Source organism: Mandrillus leucophaeus, unplaced genomic scaffold (assembly GCF_000951045.1).
Source record: "Mandrillus leucophaeus isolate KB7577 unplaced genomic scaffold, Mleu.le_1.0 Scaffold349, whole genome shotgun sequence".
NCBI classification, from domain to species: Eukaryota; Metazoa; Chordata; class Mammalia; order Primates; family Cercopithecidae; genus Mandrillus; species Mandrillus leucophaeus.
Genome location: NW_012103687.1, coordinates 558,626 through 570,635, shown reverse-complemented (window position 1 = coordinate 570,635; position 12,010 = coordinate 558,626). Strand labels below are relative to the sequence as shown.

Sequence of the window (12,010 nt, the reverse complement as noted above, 5' to 3'; positions counted from 1 at the left end):
CAGGCCTGCTGCGGGTGCTGCTTCTGCTGTGGCCGGCGCCCCAGGCGCACGGAACGTCCTTTCTTCTTGAGAGGAGGTTAATTGCATCAGGTTGGATATGAATAATCCGGTGCCTGGCTGAGGAATTTTGCGTTTCCAGGAATTTGGTAATTGTAGTACCTTAAGTAGTTAAGTCTAAGACATCATAGTCACCCGGCACGTTGGGCAAGCTGTCGTGGAGATGACGAAAAGGAATCAGTTTCCAGTAGTTTTAGCACATTTACAGAACACGCAAAAATTCTGTGATCATTCAAATTCAGGGAACCTTGATTTGTTGATGTCCTTGATCATTTGTCCCAAGTACAGGAAGGGCGAGGAAAAGATTCCCGTGAATACTGCCCAGGTGATTTCAGGGAACAGTGTTTTCTTTTGTCCAAAGAGCCTCTTAAGCCATTGATAATATTTCCCAAGCTCATAACAGATACAAGCCTTTGAAAAATGACGATTGCTCTAACCCAGTAGGACACATCTTGCGATGAAATCAGAGCTATAGGCTTTGTAGACAACAGCAGTCATTTCTGGTGGCTTCGGGGAGTAGAGGGGGACTGCGGTTTTGCCAATATAGGTGATACCAGAGGGACTTTAGTAATTTTTTCTTCATAATTAAAAGCCAAGCCAGGCGCGGTGCCTCACGCCTGTAATCCCAGCACTTCCGGAGGCAGGGGCCAGCGAATCACCTGAAGTCAGGAGATCAAGACCAGCCTGACCAACATGGTGAAATCCTGTCTCTACTAAAAATACAAAAATTAGCCGGGCGTGGTGGCACGCGTCTGTAATCCCAGCTACTCAGGAGGGTGAGGCAGGAGAATCGCTTGAACCGGGGAGACGAAGGTTGCAGTGAGCCATTTTGCGCCACTGTACTCCAGCCTGGGCGACAAAGCCAGACTCCGTCTCAAAAAAACAAAAACTAGACATAACAAGGCAGAGCGTGGTGGCTGACGCCTGTAATCTCAGTAGTTTAGGAGGCCGAGGCGGGCAGATCACTTGAGGTCAGGAGTTCGATAACAGCCTGGTCAACATGGTGAAACCCCGTCTCTACAAAAAATAAAAAATTAGCTGGGCGTGGTGGCACATGCTTGTGATCCCAGCGGCTTGAGAGGCCAAGGCAGGAGAATTGCTTAGGAGGCAGAGGGTGCAGTGAACCGAGGTCTCGCCACTGCATTCCACCCTGGGTGACAGAATGAGGCTCCCTCTCAAAAAAGGAAAAAAACCCCAAAACACAGCCATTACAATATACATGTATGTTATAAAATAAACCAATATAGAAGGGTATATAGTGAAAGGAGAAGAACTGTTGGTAAAATTGTTTCTATGAATAAATGGCTAATCCAGTGTTTTTTCCTCCAGAAAAACACCTTTTCCCCTTTGATTTAGTGTACACCACACAGAGCCGCTTAGCCGACTCAGCGACTTTTTAGATAGCTGGAGAATGCTTCCTAATGGTTGCAGGTGTGTAGTGGTTTTCTTGACATTTTCAGTAAGAAAGTGAATGCTGTGCCATAGGAAAGCTTTATCACTGGTGCACGTTGGTAGCCAACCAAATACTTGAGTGTCAAGTATGGTATCTAGTGATTGGAGAATAACCGTAATAATTACAATTACAGTTGTAGTTAAAGTGAAGTTTGTATCAAAATTTCTGTTTCAAACATGAACTTTTAGGAGGTGTATCTGCAGTGCTTCCTCCTCAGATGTGATTTCTCTGAAGCAGTGGTTCTCTATAACTGACTTGACACACAATGCATCTGATATTTCGAATGATTTAAGTGATAGTATCAAAATTACTGTTGTATACATATTTAAATCACATGACTAATCTGCGTGTGGTATTACGCAAACTGCTCAGCTCAGTAAGGGAACAGAAATAAGAAAAAAAGGACAGTATTGGGAGTCATTTTATACAATTAAATTTATTCGATTGAAGGACTGTCCTTTCTAAAAAGGAAGTCCTGCTTTCTCGGTGTTAAAATAAAGCATCTTTTATGAAATGATGGTGATAGTAAATGGTGATATATGGTAAATGTAAGTAGCAAATACAAGGTTAGTTATTGTGATTTTTAAAAATAAAGAGAGCCAAGAGTCTCTTCTTTTGCTGCTGCTGTTAGGGAGTTCAGGAAAAAGTTCCTGGGGCTTTTGCTTTTAAGAAGACACAAATTTAGATTATTTCTTAAGAGTAAATATGAGTTTATTTCGAGGTCATTTGTCACAGTCTACTGAGAAATCCATTGAGAAAGCTGTTAAGTTTGCCTGGCATTAAAGATGTTCCTACTCTGATCATTGTTAAATAGATCTTTTCTTATTAGATATAAAATGTCAGAAGATATTTTATTTTGAGACAGAGTTTCACTCTTGTTGCCCAGGCTGGAGTCCAATGGCTCGATCTAGGCTCACCACAACCTCCACCTCCCGGGTTCAAGTGATTCTCCTGCCTCAGCCTCCCAGGTAGTTGGGATTACAGGCATGTGCCACCACCGCTGCCTAATTTTGTATTTTTAGTAGAGACAGGGTGTCTCCATGTTGAATAGGCTGGTCTGGAACTCCCGACCTCAGGTGATCTGCCCGCCTCGGCCTCCCAAAGTGCTGGGATTACAGGCATGAGCCACCTCACCTGGCCCCAGGAGATTTTTTTGTGTTGTGGTGTGCCAACAAAATAAGCCTAGGCAGGGAAATTCCTTCTGGTGGTAGGAATTGTTAGTACTGAATAGACTAGCTGCGAGGTAAAGAAACCCCACGGTGTTTTCTCAGTTCAGAAATCACTGTGACCTCAGTCTTTTGCTGTGAAATAACATGACCATTAAGAAAGTAGGCTTAAATAATGTATTTTGGGTATGTCGAGGGGGAAGGACAGTTACGATCTGTTCCAAAGTGAACATAAGAGATGATCCCTGTGTCTGTCAAGCCTTTAAAATTTATAGTGCTTTTCTGTTAATCTCAAATAAGGTTTAGAGTTATTGTGACATAGTCTTAAAACCTGCAGTATATCAAAAGGCACATTTTTAAAGCATCTTGAATTGAAATTAATAATGTAATATCTACTTTTTCAGAATAGCAGTTTTTACATTCTGAAGACTTGACTGCTCTCAGCCACTTCTGAGTTCTCTATTTTCAAAGATAATTTGGTAACTCCATAAAGGAAATCTGTAAATAAGAGAAGAAAGTGAATATCTTTTAACAGTGTTTTTCCTGATCTTTTCTAATATCTTCGTTGTGGTTCTGTCCTTTAGTTTTTGGTTAAATCCTGAAGTTTACTTCTGCCTGTATCTTCCCAAACTATTAATCTGTTCACAGTCACTCTCCCATTTAAACCCTTCAACAGCCCTCCTACCTTCGTAATAAGGTCTCCTTAGCTTGGTATCCAGAACACTTCAATACTGGCCTTTGACTCCTGTTCTCCTTCCCCCATCTCTGTTTAGATGCTTCACCGAGCTGCAATGAACAGCTCTTGGCCCCTTGAAATCTCTCCAGTCTCCTTGTCTCCCTCTGCTGGAATATTCTTCTCTCACTTCATCTGATCATTGCCTTCAAAACTCAGCTCATTTTCTTATTTCCTTGCCCTTTTCATGTCCCTTGTTTTCCTCCAATTAAATTAATGTTCCAGACTCAAAAGAAAAACGGCTCAGCTCAGGCATTACCTTGTCTGGAAGGCTTCCCTAGTCCTCCTGCCTCCTGCAGACTTGTCTGGTACCCTGTACATTCGGGATTTGGCACACTGTGTCTCGTCTGTGGCCTCCACTGCACGATGAGACCGTAAGTGTGTGGCTTGACAGAAAGTTGTTCAATCTTTTGTGCTGGTACAGTGCTGGGCATGGCACTGTTACAGAGGAAATGGGCCACTTAAATCCTGCCCTTAGGAGCTTTTATTCTAGTTGCACTTGACCCTGCCAGCTGTGAGACACCTCCCAGTAGTGCATACCAACTTTCAAAGTCTATTTAATTGTATCTTAGCGTCTGATTCCAGTCTTATTTCTTGAAGGAGGGGAGTGTCTCTAATGTCTTATTTTAGTACCCAGAGACCAGGTAGGCATCATTTTTGTCCCAAATTCTGGAAGGAATGTGCATTTGGCACAGATTACTTCCCTTTTTTTTCTTGTACACCTTTCACCTTTTTTTTAAGTTTGATGTGTTTGAATAGTAAGGGTTTAAGAGATTAAGATTAAATTTCAACTTTGTCTATTGTGCGTATAGCCTAAGGAAAACAAAAAGTTAAAGAGGAAAAATACATTGCCTCTAAAAAGAAGACTCGTTATTAAACTTTTATTTTTAATTGTTTTCAGAGACTGGGTCTCACCCTATTACCCAGGCTGGAGTGGTGAACACAGCTCACCATAGCCTTGAATTCCTGGGCTCAAGGGTTCCTCTTGCCTTAGCTGTCTCACTAGCTGGGACTGCAGGCCCGCACCAGCACACCTGGCTCATTTTCAAAAATTGTTTTGGAGAGTCATGGTCTCGCCGTCTTGCCCAGGCTGGTGTGGAACTCCTGGGTTCAAGCAAACCTCCCGCCTTGGCCACCCTAAGTCTTGGGATTACAGGCGTTAACCATTGTGCCCAGCCTAAACTTTTTTTTTTAAATGCTGAGCTGTACACAAAAGAAAGTAAAGGTGTTGGTTAAGCCTCGGAAAGAAGTATGCAAAGAAACTGGTGGCAGCCTGGATGTGATGGCTCATACCTGTGATTTCAGGGCTTTGGGAGGTGAAGAGGAGAGGATTGCTTGAGGCCAAGAGTTCGAGACCAGCCTGGGCAACATAGTGAGACCCTGTCTCTACAAATAAACATTTTATAATTAGCCGGGTGTGGTGGTACGCACCTGTAGTCTCAGCTACTTGAGAGGCTGAGGCAGGGGGATCTCTTGAGCCCAGGTGTTTGAGGCTGCAGTAAGCTAGAATCACACCACTGCTCTCCAGCCTGGGCTACAAAGTGAAACTCTGTCTCTAAAGAAAAACATGCTGGTGGCATTGTCAAGATTTGTCAAGAAATAGCCATGACACTGGGCCCAGTGGTGCGCACCTGTAGTGCCAGCTGTTCAGGAGGCTGAAGTGGGAGAATCTCTTGAGCCTAGGAGTTTGAGCTCAGCTTGGGCAGCATTGCAAGACCCCAGTCTCTCAAAAAATAGGTCAATAAGGTTTATTTTAATTAAACAAGAAAAATAAATATCTGCTAAAATTTAAAGCTATTCTGTTCTTCCTCTCTCTCTTCTAGTGTTCTCGGGGAAGATCCCAACTAAGCCATTTTCCAGTGGCACCTCTTCCACCATGAATTCCTGAGGCTGTCTGATGGGGCTACTTTATTCCAGAACAATCACCGTGAGACCTTTTCTCCCAATAAATGCCGCTTTTCTCTCCTTAATATAATCTCTTGCTTACAAAACACTGGTGTCTCCTTATCATGGTTTGGTTCTACCCCACTGGGCCCAAGAATTCTTGCCCAGGAGCAATTGAATTTTCTTCTTTCATGCTTTTTGAAACTTTGGTGGGGTAGAGCCAATTTTAAATCTTCTGCCCCATTTTTTCGTTGTTTTTCTCTCCCTTCTGCATTTTCTGCAAACTCCATTGAATCATTGCAGTTACTTAGGTTTGCTTCCTCTCCCCCATTACAAACTATTTGCTGGATTTTTCAACCCTAGTTCCCTCATTTTTATGATTTATGCTCATTTCTTTGTACACTTAGAGTTGCTCCATCCCCCAACCCATCGCCTCTGGCCCTGGATTATTGTTTTAGTCTTTTATTTTTTGTCTTTTTCTACCCCAACACTTACCTTCCTCTCCCAGTCTCCTGTACCCTATCACCAGGGTTGTCATTAGCCTTTCATATTATTCCTCATTATCCATGTATTCATTTGCAAATAAGCATATACTAACAAAATAACAGGTTTATGGAGATAAAATTCACATACTTTAAAGTTCAGGCTTTTAAAATGTACCTTTCAAGTGGTTTTTGGTATATTCACAAAGTTATGCATGGATCACCACTATCTGATTCCATAACATTTTCAATACCTCAAAAAGAAGTCTGTACTCATTAGTAGTCATTTCACGTTCACCACTCCCTCTGGCTCTGGGCAGTCACTGATCTTTGTGTCTCTATGGATTTGCCTATTCTAGGTATTTTATATAAATGGAGTCATTCAACATGTGACTTTTTGTCTGGCTGTTTTCATTTAGCATAATGTTATCAAGGCCTATCCCTGTTGTAGCGTGTATTAGCACTTCATTTCTTATATGGCTGAATGATAGTTTATTATTTGTTCATCAGTTGATGAACGTTTGCGTTTTTGCCACTTTGGGCTGTTATGAATAATGCTACTGTGAGCAAGTATATACAAGTTCCTCTGCAAATTTTTGTGTGGACATAATCCTTTCACTTCTCTTAGGTATATATGTAGGAGTTGAATTGCTGGGTTGTGTAGTAGCTATGTTAAACATTTTGAGAAACTGCTGAAATGTTTTCCAGAGCTGTACCATTTTACATTCTGTGTATGAGGATTTCACGTTCTCCGCTTCCTCACCAGTGTATGGATTTTGGGGTATACTTTTTAAAAAGTGGGATTAGGCTGGGCACAGTGGCTCACACCTGTAATCCCAACACTTTGGGAAGCTGAGGTGGGAGGATCACTTGAGCCTAGTAGTTTGAGACCACCCTGGGCAACATAGGGAGACCCTGTCTCAACAAAAAATTATTTAAAATAAATTAACTGGGCATTGTGGCACACACCTGTAGTCCCAGCTACTTCGGAGGCTGAAGGACAAGGATTCCCTGAGCCCAGAAGTTTGAGGTTGCAGTGAGACATGATGGCACCACTATACTATAGCCTGGGTGACAGAGCAAGACTCTGCTTCAGGGAAGAAAAAAAAATTGTGGGATCATATTTTTGACACTTTTCTTCTTGTTTTCTTAACTTCATACTTCTGGAAATTCCATTAAATTAGCTGGTATCACTCTAACTCATTGTGTTTAATGGCTTCATAGTAATACTGCATAATATAAATATATCATTCATTCATCAAAGTTAGCAGAAATTGACTGTTACGAGTCAGGCCCTGCTCTAAGCACTGAACAAAACACACAAAAACTTTTGCATTCTTAGAGTTTATTTTCCAATGGAGGGGGTGGAGGAAGATAAGAATTTAGGAAATAAATTAATTACATATGTAGCATAGGGTTTCACCAGTGAGTGCAGCTTGAATCGTTGGTGGCTTTCTTAATAGTATAAAGTACTAAAGACAAAATTACTCTAAATGGTGTTACTTAAATTACTGTAGTCGGTATTAGTATTAGTCACTTTGCACGTGAAAGCGAAAACACTATCATAAAATGAAAAATAGAAAACAGCTGGTATATGTGGATCTGGAGTTTTTCTAGGACATAAACTGATGAGCTAGAAAAGTAAATGTGTCCATCCTTGGTAGCAAAGTTTGTACATTTATACATTTTATCCAAATCCTCTTAATCTAGTGATTAATAGACACTCTTCACAAAAGGATGAGTGAGGTATATGTGTATGTGTTGGAAGGTTTTGATGGATGCAACTAAGAGTACTTTGGGGAACATGGCAAAACTTTCGGGCCCATTCAAGAGTCTTGTTTTCTTCCTGAGCTTTTATGTATTTACTATATTGCCCTATTAATTATTGAGATTGTGCCTTACAGTAAAACCTGCTTTAAATTGTTGACGCTGTAATTTAAAATAATCTGGGTCACCTAGAGTGGTTAAGCCTGGAAGAAATTATGTCCTTCCTGCCAGGGCAGATTGTATAGAGATATTCCTGTGCTAACGCCTACTCTGTTGGGCCTAGAAGTAATGCAGTTCAACGTTTCTGTTCTGATTTTTAAAAAAAAATTTGACTTTACTTTTTATTTTATTTTATTTTTATTTAGAGACAGGGTTTCATTATTTTGCACAGGCTGGTCTCGAATTCCTGGGCTCAAGTGGTCTTCTTGCCTCGGTCTCCCAAATACTGGGGCTACAGGCATGAGTCACTGAACCCGGCCTTAACTTTGAAATGAAGTTAGAAATGTACATTTTATTATTATTATTATTGTTATTATTATTTTAGAAAATTATATTATTTTAGAAAAATAATAAATAATAATATTTATTATTATTATTTTAGGTCTTGCTCTGTTGCCCAGGCTGGAGGGCAACAATGGTGCAATCATAGCTCACTGCAACCTCCACCTCTAGGGCTCAAGTGATTTTCCCGCCTCAGCATCCTGAGTAGTTGGGACTACAGGTACTTGTCACCACAGCTAATTTTTATTTTTGTAGAGACAGGGTCTCACTATGTTGCCCAAGCTGATCTCGCACTCCTGGGCTCAAGTGATTCTCCTGCCTCGGTCTCCTAAAGTGCTAGGATTACATGTGTAAGCCACTGTGCCCAGCCTAGAACTGCACGTTTTAGACAGACATTTACTCAGCTTTCCTCTTGCCTGCTCAAGACTATCCAACTGTATTTTTGTGCCTCAGAGTCCTTTCACATGTTCTGCTTTTACTGGGAACTCATAGGCAGTAAGATCAAGTGCTGACCTTTGAGGCATCTACGCACTTCCAAAACCTGCGTCCTCTTTCATATGCCACTGTATTTATTTATTTTTTTTTTGAGATGGAGTCTCAGTCTGTTGCCCAAGCTGGAGTGCAGTGGCACGATCTCGGCTCACTGCAGCCTCCGCCTCCTAGGTTCAAGTGATTCACCTGTCTCAGCCTCCTGAGTAGCTGGGATCACAGGCGAGTGCCACCACACCCAGCTAATTTTTATATTTTTAGTAGAGATGGGGGTTTCACCATGTTGACCAGGCTGGTTTCGAACTCCTGACCTTGGCTTCCCAAAGTGCTGGGATTACAGGCGAGAGCCACTATGCCTGTCCTTATTTGCCACTTTAAATTGGAGGAGATGAAAAAATTAAGTATCCCCAAAAGCTCAGGGTTTCCTATTTGGGACTTCAGTTAGAGATCCATTTCTTGGTTTCCAGGCTGGGCACAGTGGCTCACACCTGTAATCCCACCACTTTGGGAGGCCAAGGAGGGAGGATTGCTTGAGCCCAGGAGTTGAAGACCATCTTGGGCAACATAGTGAGACCTCATCTCTACTAAAAATTAAAACAAGAAAAAATTAGTCGGGCATGGTGGCACTTGCCTGTGATCCCAGCTACTCAGGAGGCTGAGGTGGGAGGATCCCTTGAATCTGGGAGATTGAGGCTGCAGTGAGTTGTGATTGAAGCACTGCACTCCAACCTGGGTGACAGAGTGAGACCCTATTTCAAAACAAACAAATAAAAATATTTGTTTCCAAATGGCACGCAAGGCAGGTAGTAATCCCTGAGTGTTAAGTCAGCAGATTTTGCCACTTCATTTTGTGTGCTAACTTAAGAAATCAGGACACCTGATGAGTTGAGGTGTTCAAGCTAAAGCTCTGCTATGCTCCCTCCTTCATAGGCTGTTCTGCTTGGGCCTCCCAGCGATGGAGGACTGCCTCTTTGCTCGCTAGAGTCTCTAAAGTTTTCTTTTCTTTTTTTTTGGAGATGGAGTCTCGCTCTGTCACCCAGGCTGTGGCACAATCTCGGCTCAGTGCAACCTCCGCCTCCTGGGTTCAAGCGATTTTCATGCCTCTGCCTTCCGAGTAGCTGAGATTATAGGCATGTGCCACCACGCCCAGCTAATTTTTTGTATTTTTAGTAAAGACAGGATTTCACCACGTTGGTCAGGCTGTTCTCGAACTTCGGACCTCAAGTGATCTCCCCTTCTCAGCCTTCCAAAGTGCTGGGATTACAGGTGTGAGCCACCACGCCCGGCTGTAGTTTTCCATTCGCCACAGTTTGTGACAGTCTCCACATCGTGAAGTGACAAGTTCCCTTCCCTTTTCCTTCTGCTCCCATCACCTTTTTCTTTCTCATTTCTTTTTTGAATTATGCTGTCTTGAATTGGTGTCTAAAGGATGACATAGCAGACAAGGGGACTGACACATTAACTCTCATACGTTACTGAGGAATTTCTCAGTGCTCTGTCTGCATCATCTGCTGGCTCTCTCCTTCCTAGATGCTGCCTGCCAACCTGCTTTGAGAAATTGGAAATGAATTGGGGTGTCATCAGCCTCCCCTTGTACATATAGAGACAGCATCTCCAATGCCTTGATTTGCATAATAACAAATAGTGTTTTGCTTACCTACTTCCACACAAATTGCTGATATGGTTAGGATTTGGGAAAGGGGAAGAAGGGAGTTTTGGGTTTTGAGGAGTAGCTGGGACTTGAACAAAGAAGAGGTAGTAATGAACATTCCTGGGGTGAGGGAATTAGCTGAGGGAGAATAAGGCTTATAATAATTTAGGGATTGACAGACTGTCTGTAAAGGGCCAGATAGTAAATGTTTTAGTCATTGAAGACCTTAAGGTCTGTGTTGCAACTAATCAACTCCATCATTGTAGTGCAAAAGTAACCACAGACACTACAGATATGAATGAATGTGACTATGTTTCAATAACTTCTTTTTTTTTTTTTTTTGAGACAGTGTCACTCTGTTGCTGAGGCTGGAGGGGCAGCGGGGTGATCACAGCTTATTGCAGCCCTGACTTCCCAGGCTCAAGTGATCCTCCCACCTTTCTGAGTAGCTGGGACTACAGGCACACGCCACCACGCCCCACTAATTTTTGTATTTTTTGTAGAGGTAGGGTTTCACCATGTTGGCCAGGCTGGTCTTGAGCTCCTGAACTTCTGGGCTCAAGCCATCCACCCTCCTCAGTCACCTTGCAAAGCGTTGGGATTACAGGCATGAGCCTCTGTGTCCAGCCCAAGTCTTTTGATTCTTTTTTTCCCCCAACCATTTAAAAGTGCAAAACATTCTTAGTTTTTGGGCCGAAAAAAGACAAGTGATGGGTAAGATTTGGCCCTGGATTGTGGTTTGTTGACCCCTGTCGTAGAGGAACAGGAAGCAGAGAGAACTGGTTATAGGGCCTGGGAAACCAAGCCAGGGAGTTAGGCTTAAGGTAGTGTGAAAGAGGAAACCATTTTTGTAATATAATAAAAATTTTAAAGGAAGGATATTTTGTGTTTATATGTGTTCCTGGAAGCATCTCAGTTTTTATTCAAAACATATTTTCACTATGGAAAATTTCAAACATTTACAAAGTAGAATAATGAAATACCAAGTGATGTATTTATCATCTGCCTTCAACTATTACCAGTCCTAGGTCCTTTGCATTTCTGTGTTTTACAATCAGCTTATCACATTCTACAAAAAAGCTGGCTGGAATTTCTGTTGGGATTGTTTTGAGTCTGTAGATAATTTGGGGGGAAGAATTGACTTCTTAATAAAATTGAATTTTCCAACCCATGACCATAGTATACTTCTCAATTTATTTAGTTTTTCTTTAATTTTTCTCAACAATAATTTTGTAGTTTTCAGTGTACAAATCTTTCCAGTTTTTTGAAGGCATGTGGTCAGATTTACTCCTAAGTATTTCATATATTTTGATACTGTGAATTTCAGCTTCCAGTTATTCATTGCAGATATGTAAAAATACACTTGGTTTTTGTATATTAATTTTGTATCCTGAGACCTTAATGTAATTCATCGTCAAAGCTTTTTTGTGGATTCCATTGGCTATTCTATCAATGCTATCTGTGAATAAAGACATGTTTACTTTTTTCTTCCCAATCTGAATGCCTTTTTTTTTTTTCTTTGCTTCCTTTACTGCACTGGCTAGAACTTCTAAGTACATAATGAATAGAAGTATAACTGCCCAATTGGTTCACCTTGCCCACCGCCTAGACAGAGTCGATTCATCAAGACAGGGTATTTGCAATAGAGAAAGAGTAATTCAGGCAGAGTCTGCTGGGTGGGAGACCAGAGTTTTATTATTACTTAAATCAGTCTCCCTGAGCATTTGAAGAGCAGAGTTTTGAAGGACAGCTTGGTGGGTTGGGGGAAGCCAATGGGCCAAGAGTGCTGACTGGTTAGGGATGAAATCAAAGGGAGTTGAAACTGTC

General features: G+C 41.7%; 2 protein-coding genes across 2 annotated transcripts in view; both read left to right on the top strand.

Moving 5' to 3' along the window:
* BCR (breakpoint cluster region) overlaps nucleotides 1–12,010 on the top strand; it is an 814,161-nt gene that overhangs the window by 387,018 nt on the left and 415,133 nt on the right. The window lies entirely within an intron of this gene.
* The window catches only part of SPECC1L (sperm antigen with calponin homology and coiled-coil domains 1-like), a 149,379-nt gene continuing 142,601 nt past the window's right edge, over nucleotides 5,233–12,010 (top strand). The window contains exon 1 of the mRNA XM_011989159.1: nucleotides 5,233–5,336. The gene's annotated coding sequence lies outside the window, so the exon portion shown is untranslated. The remainder of the gene's footprint in view (nucleotides 5,337–12,010) is intronic.